Here is a 7,709-nt window from a genome sequence, read left to right as displayed (position 1 = left end):
ATAATGTCAGCTTTATGTCAAATAAGGGAAAAACCAAATTTGTAATAAGATATCCACAAGCAATTATCTTTCATATAGTTATAAATGCTCTCAAAATTGTCCTTATAGCCTTGTATCACATGCAAATATGATTTGCAAGAACTTGTTCAATATCTTCCTCTTATAATTCCTTACAAAGAACCTACCAAAATACAAAAAACCATATACAAAAAAAGTACACATTTTACATCATAATACATCATAAATTTTAGAAATTCTCCCCAATACCACCCCCCTCCAACTCTTCATGATGTACCTACATTCAATATCATAAAAAAATTAGTAACTTATTGTATTAAACAAGATAATAATCAATTCATTAAATCATTATGATGAAAATAACATAAGAAGTATATATACCTAGTCAAGTATTCCAATAGGGTTCTCTCTCTGTTTTAGGGTCTCCAAAAAGGCTTCATGATCAGCATTAACAATAGTAAAAAGTTGTTTTACTTTTGGTCTTCCTTGATGCTTCAATAATTTTACATTTGTTGCTATAATAAGATGTGAATATATGAGAGTTACTTTGTGCTTCTGATAGTCTTCGAATGCAGAAATTCCATTCCTTCTAAGCATGTATGTCTATAGCCATGTTCCAATAACAACCACTAAAATATTAGGATATGTGAATCCATCATCATCTGTGATTGGTTGTGAAAGTTTGTGTTTACCTCTTACATAATGTGCTAACCAATAATCAGATTTCTCATCATTCCCCTATGGTGCAACCAATGCAAAGACATGTCCTGGCTAAAGTAGATTTGATAGATGGTTATGCTCAAGTGAACTTTCCATGTCATCATTTTTGATAGAGGGTATGATAGACAATGGAGTAAGATAATGTGGAGCCCATGTGTCCACCCACTCACTTGACTCATAGTGATCCCAATCATATTGAATATAAGTACAACAAAAACAAGCTAGTTGTTGTGTCCAAATGGTCCATGTACTAGAATTAGAGCTCCGAAATGAATGCATTTTTGATGAGTCTCTCACTGTAGCACAATCTGATCTATCACCTATGGACCCTTCCTCAACCAACCAAAGAACCTGCATACTATTGAATCAAGAGTACCCCCCTGTGATAATGGTAAACTACATCAATCAACAATGCTACGAGCATCAAGAAGCTCTGTTGTTGAAATCTTCAATTGCTCCTTAACTAGAGCTCTCTTCACACATGCCCCTGCTCCATCATGTTCCCCTTTTCCATGGTCGAACTCAAAAAAACTCCAAATATGAGGCACCCCTCTCTCTACGTGCATCCTACACAACCAATAAAACATGCGAGCATTCTTGAATTGACTTGTACAATTATCTAACCAAATGATATGTCTATCCATAGCAATTGCATGCTCATGTAAGAAATCAAAAAAATTCTTGAAACAATGTTGCATAAACGTGTGAGAGTGAGATCTATCATCACTCATAAAAAAATGATACTCTCTAATAATCTTTCAATTATCTTCCACACTATCAGGGGCATGTCTATATGTTATGTGAATAAAAATTGCAATCTGAATGGATTTGTAATACTGAGATTGTGTCTCATTTTGAGGTTGCAATGTGTAGTTCTTAGCAAAATCAACAACTGATATAATAGTGCCAATGGGAAAAGTCTCCTTACAGTTTTTAAATTGTTGATCCAACCACTAAGACCTGTGACTATGTCTTGCATACTTGTAAAAAAGATTTTCTTTGAAATCTAAAATAAAATTAGCCACACTGATATCTTTTCCAACCAATTCACTTCCAGAGCTCTCACTCCCACTCTTCAATGTGTATTTCATCATTTCATATACCCTTTTTTTCAGTATTGTCTTTCCAAGATCTTGTTCACACCCCTCATGGAAACATGTGTCAAACTTGGATAAGCCACCACATTCTGAGCACTTCTCATTTAAGCAAGCATTTCTATAAAAGGAACAACCATCAACTCTACGACATAAGAGTTGATCTAGCAAGTCTCTTGATGATTTTGGAAGCCCACTAGCCCCACAATGCTCCAACATTTCTTTACTATGCAAAGTAGAACAAATGGAGCGTAATAGTTCATGGTGCATAGAAAACTCAACACAATATTTGCAACAACATGTATTTTGAATTTTGAGTGGCACACAATAAAATGGCTTCAAAGATTCAAAAGCCCTTTGTGATATATGAAGACTTGGATGACTCTCTCTAAATTGTTTGAACAACATAGTTTGACTTACCTCCAAATGGTGTTTAGGATGTGGTGTGCAGTCTCTAATGCCAATTCTCAACTTTAAGATGTCTTTAGCATTGGGTGATACTCATGAGTTAGAGTGCCAAAATTATGTAATTTCTTCCTTCACATCGTCGGATAGCTTTTTATCAAAATGTGGAAGTCTCCCACCAAATGCTCATGTTTCATTTTGAAGAGGATCATCAATTTTCTCTCGTCGACTAAGTGCTCTTCTCAAAGTAGTATGATTTAGATTCAAATCAATACAAGTTTGTCTCATATATCTACCCTTTCTCAAATGATGACTTACTAAAGAGGTTGTAATAACCCTTCGAGTAGCTCTATTATCCTTCTCTTTGCTATTTTTCTCAATGCTATTGAGAGCACTGAAAAGATTCTTCACAATAATGGCATTTCTTTCCAACTTTTTATTAACACGAATCTTCAATTTGGAAAGCATAGGTCTCATCTTTTGCATCTTTAATAAGTGCATGAAAAGTTGACATTGCTCTACCATTGTCTTGTTGCCAAAAAACATCTGATATAGTCTTGAAGCCCATAATTGAATGGTTCTTTCTAATTTTTTTCCTTCCAAACCTGTAATAATCATTTCATCAATTTCAATTATCCATTTTGGTGTTTTAGAACCTTCATGTTGATTATAATTAGGAGATATGTAAGGTTCTTGTGCATTAGGTTCCTGTGCATTTTCATCTTCGACATGGTCAATTATGCAATTTGGATTATGACTTGGTGGCATTTCTTCTTCAAAATTTTCATTCTCCAAATTTTCAATTTCGGCATTATCGTTTTCAATAGGTACATTTTCATTCCCCAACTGTACATATTCATTATCTGACTTTATGATTTCACCTTTGTTTAATTCATCGTCAACTTGACTAATATTTAGCATACCTTGTCTTTTTCTTTGGTGTTCCATTTTGTCCATTTCCCTATATGCCCCAATGTCTTCATTGGATATCTTCCTTTTGCGTTTATCTTTTTGATGACTGTTGCTCCCCATTCAGATAACAAATTCGAACACCTCAGGTTATATTTTCAAAAAAAATTTGATTAGTTGGGCCCCAAAATATGACTTTTTGCAAAACTCATGAAGAAAGAAGTGAAAAAGTGATGTTATCAGGTCTGTAGGGACAAGGAAATATTGGAAATTAGTGCCAGTAAAATTGGATATCCGATCCTAGATCAGATATCCGATTTTGCAAAGTGAATTTTTGGGGGAAAAACTTGCTATAATTTCCCTCTTTTGCCATAATTATATTAATATTATGAAAATTATTGGAGGGAAACCCACTTTGGTTTATTACTAAGCTAATAGTATAATAGTATTAATATTATTACTATAGATATAATAGTGTAAATATTTAGTGTTTATTTATATTATTATTATTATCATAAAATAGTATAAATAGTATATATATAGACTTTCATTTTTTAACCCATATAAATATGAATGATTTGAATGTGTCCCTAGGGGTCGTAGAACTCCTAACAACATATGAGATCATTTAATGGGTCAAAGGGGGTCATAGGGTGACCTATGACTACCTTTGACCCATATTACCCATTCATATATGTCCCTAGGGGTCCTAAGAATCCTAGAGATATATGTCATCATTTAATGGGTCAAAGGGGGTCATAAGTCACCCTATGACCCCCTTTGACCCATATGAATGACTCAAATATGTTCTTAGAGGTTTTAGGATCCCTAACAACATATGTCATTATTTAATGGGTCAAAGGGGGTCATAGGTCAAACTATGACCCCCTTTGACCCATATCAATGATTTGAATATGTCCCTAGGGGTTCTACGACCCCTAGAGACATATGTTATCATTTAATGGGTCAAAGGGGGTCATAGGTCACCCTATGATCCCCTTTGACCCATATGAATGATTTGAATATGTCCCTAAGGGTTCTAGGATTCCTAGAGACATATGTCATCATTTAATAGGTCAAAGGGGGTCATAGGTCACCCTATGACCCCCTTTGACCCATATGAATGATTTGAATATGTCCTTAGGGTTCCTAAGACCCCTAGGGACATATGTTATCATTTAATGGGTGAAAGGGGGTCATAGGTCACCCTATGACCCCCTTTGAGCCATATGACCCATTCGAATATGTTCCTAGGGGTCTTAGGACCCCTATGGACATATGTCATCATTTAATGGGTCAAAGAGGGTCATAGGTCACCCTATGACCCCTTTTGACCCATATTACCCATTCGAATATGTCCCTAGGGGTTCTACGACCCCTAGAGACATATGTCATCATTTAATGGGTCAAAGGGGGTCATAGGTGACCTATGACCCCCTTTGACCCATATGAACGATTCAAATATGTCCCTAAGGGTCTTAGGACCCCTAGCGACATATGTCATCGTTTAATGGGTCAAAGGGGGTCATACGTCACCCTATGACCCCCTTTGACCCATATGACCTATTTGAATATGTCCCAAGGGGTCCTAGGACCCTTAGGGACATAAGTCATCATTTAATGGGTCAAAGAGGGTCATAGGTCACCCTATGACCCCCTTTGACAAATATTACCCATTTGAATATGTCCCTAGGGGTTCTAGGACCCCTAGAGACATATGTCATCATTTATTAGGTCAAAGGGGGTCATATGTCACCCTATGAACCCCTTTGACCCATATGAACGATTCAAATATGTCCTTAGGGGCACTAGGACCCCTAGGGACATTTTTCATTGTTTAATGGGTCAAAAGGGGTCATAGGTTGCCCTATGACCCCCTTTGACCCATATGAACAATTCAAATATGTCCTTAAAGGTCCTAGGACCCCTAGGGACATATGTCATCCTTTAATAGGTCAAAGGGGGCCATTAGTCACCCTATGACCCCCTTTGACCCATATGGCCCATTCGAATATGTTCCTAATGGTCCTAGGACCCTTAGGGACATATGTAATCATTTAATGGGTCAAAGGGGGTCATAGGTCACCCTAAGACCCCCTTTGACCCATATCAACGATTCGAATATGTCCATAGGGGTCTTAGGATGCCTAGGGACATGTATTATTGTTTGATCGATCAAAAGAGGTCATAGGTCACCCTATGACCCCCTTTGACCCATATGAACAATTCGAATATGTCCCTAGGGCTCCTAGGGCCCCTAGAGACATATGTTGTCATTTAATGGGTCAAAGGGGGTCATAAGTCACCCTATGACCCCCTTTGACCTATATGAATGATGCGAATATGTCCCTAGGGGTCTTAGGATCCCTAGGGACATGTCATCATTTAATGGGTCAAAGCGAGTCATAGGTCGCCCTATGTGATGCAGGCCAAGGTGAATAACTAGGGCCAAAGGCTCACCCAGCTATCCAAACCACCCTACAAGAGTTAACACAATGGAAGCAAATACAAGTGGACAACAACCAAAGGAGGAGAAGAGGAAAATACTTCTATTGATTCATCAAAATATCTTCCTACATGCCTAGCTATGAGGCCTTCTGGGTTACAGACAATTACAATACATTTACATTCAAAGATCCAACAACAAATTTGCACTTTCAGTTCTGCTCCCTCAAAAATTTCTTTTTCTAAAAAACTTCCTAGCTTCTAAGCCTAAACTCTCTATTTATACTTGCCAAAATGGCTTACAGAACATTCTAGAACATTACATAAGGGAAGGGCCAACCCAACAATGGTCTGGACTCATCCCAAGAAGAGATCTTAATTTAAATGTTGCAAATGAAATAATTCCCACAAGTTAGCTCATAGAAATCATGTCCAAATACTGGCACTCGGCATACACTGGATAACTCGACACCTGAAAGAATGCTACAGTAACTCGGCACCTAAAGAGTGCTATAGTAACTCGGCACCTGAAGAGTGACAGGAACTCGGCAACTGAAGAGTGCAATAGGAGCTCGGCACCTAGTAACTCAGCACCTAAAGAGTGCGATAGGAACTCAGCATCTGAAGAGTGCTATAGTAACTAATGACCTGAAGAGTGAGATAGGAGCTCAGCACTTGAAAAGTAACTCGGCACTTGAAGAGTGCAACAGGAGCTCAGCACCTAAAGAGTGCTATAGTAACTCGGCACCTAAAGAGTAGGACAAGAGCTCGGCACCTAAAGAGTAACTCAGCACTTGAAGAGTGTGATAGGAGCTTGGCACCTGAAGAGTAACTCAGCAATTGAAGAGTGCGATAGGAGCTCGGCACTTGAAGAGTGCTACAGCAACTCGGCACAACTGCAAAATGAACAAAAATTGAGTAGGATAACAAGGCAACCCAGGATGCTCCTACATCAGACAACCAGGGTTGGAAGAAATGATTCTCCTAAATCATTGAGATGTCCCAACTTGAACTGAATCCAACTCAAATTAAGAGATCCATGAAGCATCTTCAATAGCTCTATTCTTCCCCTTCACCAAATATTCATAGTAATCTTTTCCTCTTGTACTCTTGCCAACTCTCTGATCCAATATCTATTCAACTTCCTCAATCTGTTTCTTAGGATAATCATCTGGTATAACAAATTTGTCCTCTGACTCATGATACTTATACAAATCAGCAATATTAAATATAGGAGATATATCCATGTCATCAGGTAACTCAACTTCATAAGCATTACCATTGTCAAACTTCTTCACAATCTTACAAGGTCCAAATTTCTTCATCTTCAACTTGCTATATGTTCCAACTGGGAATCTTCCTTTCTTCAGATGAACCATCATCAACCTGAAAATCATGGTGTCTTCTAGACTGATTAGCATTCTCCTTATACTTCTGATTACTTTGTTCCAACCTCAACTTCACTTCTTTATGCAAGGACTCCATAAAGTTAGCAAATTCTTCTCCTACAACACTTTTCTTTTCCTCACCAACAACATCTCTCAAATCTGATATACCTCTAGGATGCATTCTAGTAACAATCTCAAAAGGTGTCTTCCCTGTACTCCTATTCACAAAATTATTATATGCAAATTCAACTTGTGCCAATACCATCTCCCAATTACTTGGCTTATTCCCAACTAAACATCTCAGCAAATTACCCAAGCTTCTATTCACAACCTATGTCTATCCATCTATTTGTGGATGGAATGTAGAACTAAACTTCAATTCAGTACCCATCTTTTTCCACAAAGTCTTTCAAAAATAACCAACAAACTTACTATCTCTATCTGAAATAATGCTTCTTGGTAATCCATGCAATCTCATAATCTCTTTAAAGAAAAGTTTAGCAACATGCTCTACATCTGATGTCTTCTTACATGGTATGAAATGAGCCATCTTAGAAAATCTATCCACTACAACAAATATGGAATCATACCCTTTCATTGTTTTAGGAAATCCAAGAACAAAATCCATACTTATATCAGTCCAAGGTTTCTCAGGAACAGTAATAGGTGTATACAAACTCGTATTTTGACTCACTCCCTTTGCAACTTGAAAAACTCCATAGCTCTTTAC

The sequence above is a fragment of the Cupressus sempervirens genome, chromosome 9, assembly GCF_028749045.1.
Source record: "Cupressus sempervirens isolate cs-2001-9-10 chromosome 9, ASM2874904v1, whole genome shotgun sequence".
Taxonomy (NCBI): domain Eukaryota; kingdom Viridiplantae; phylum Streptophyta; class Pinopsida; order Cupressales; family Cupressaceae; genus Cupressus; species Cupressus sempervirens.
Note: the sequence above shows the minus strand (reverse complement) of the source record.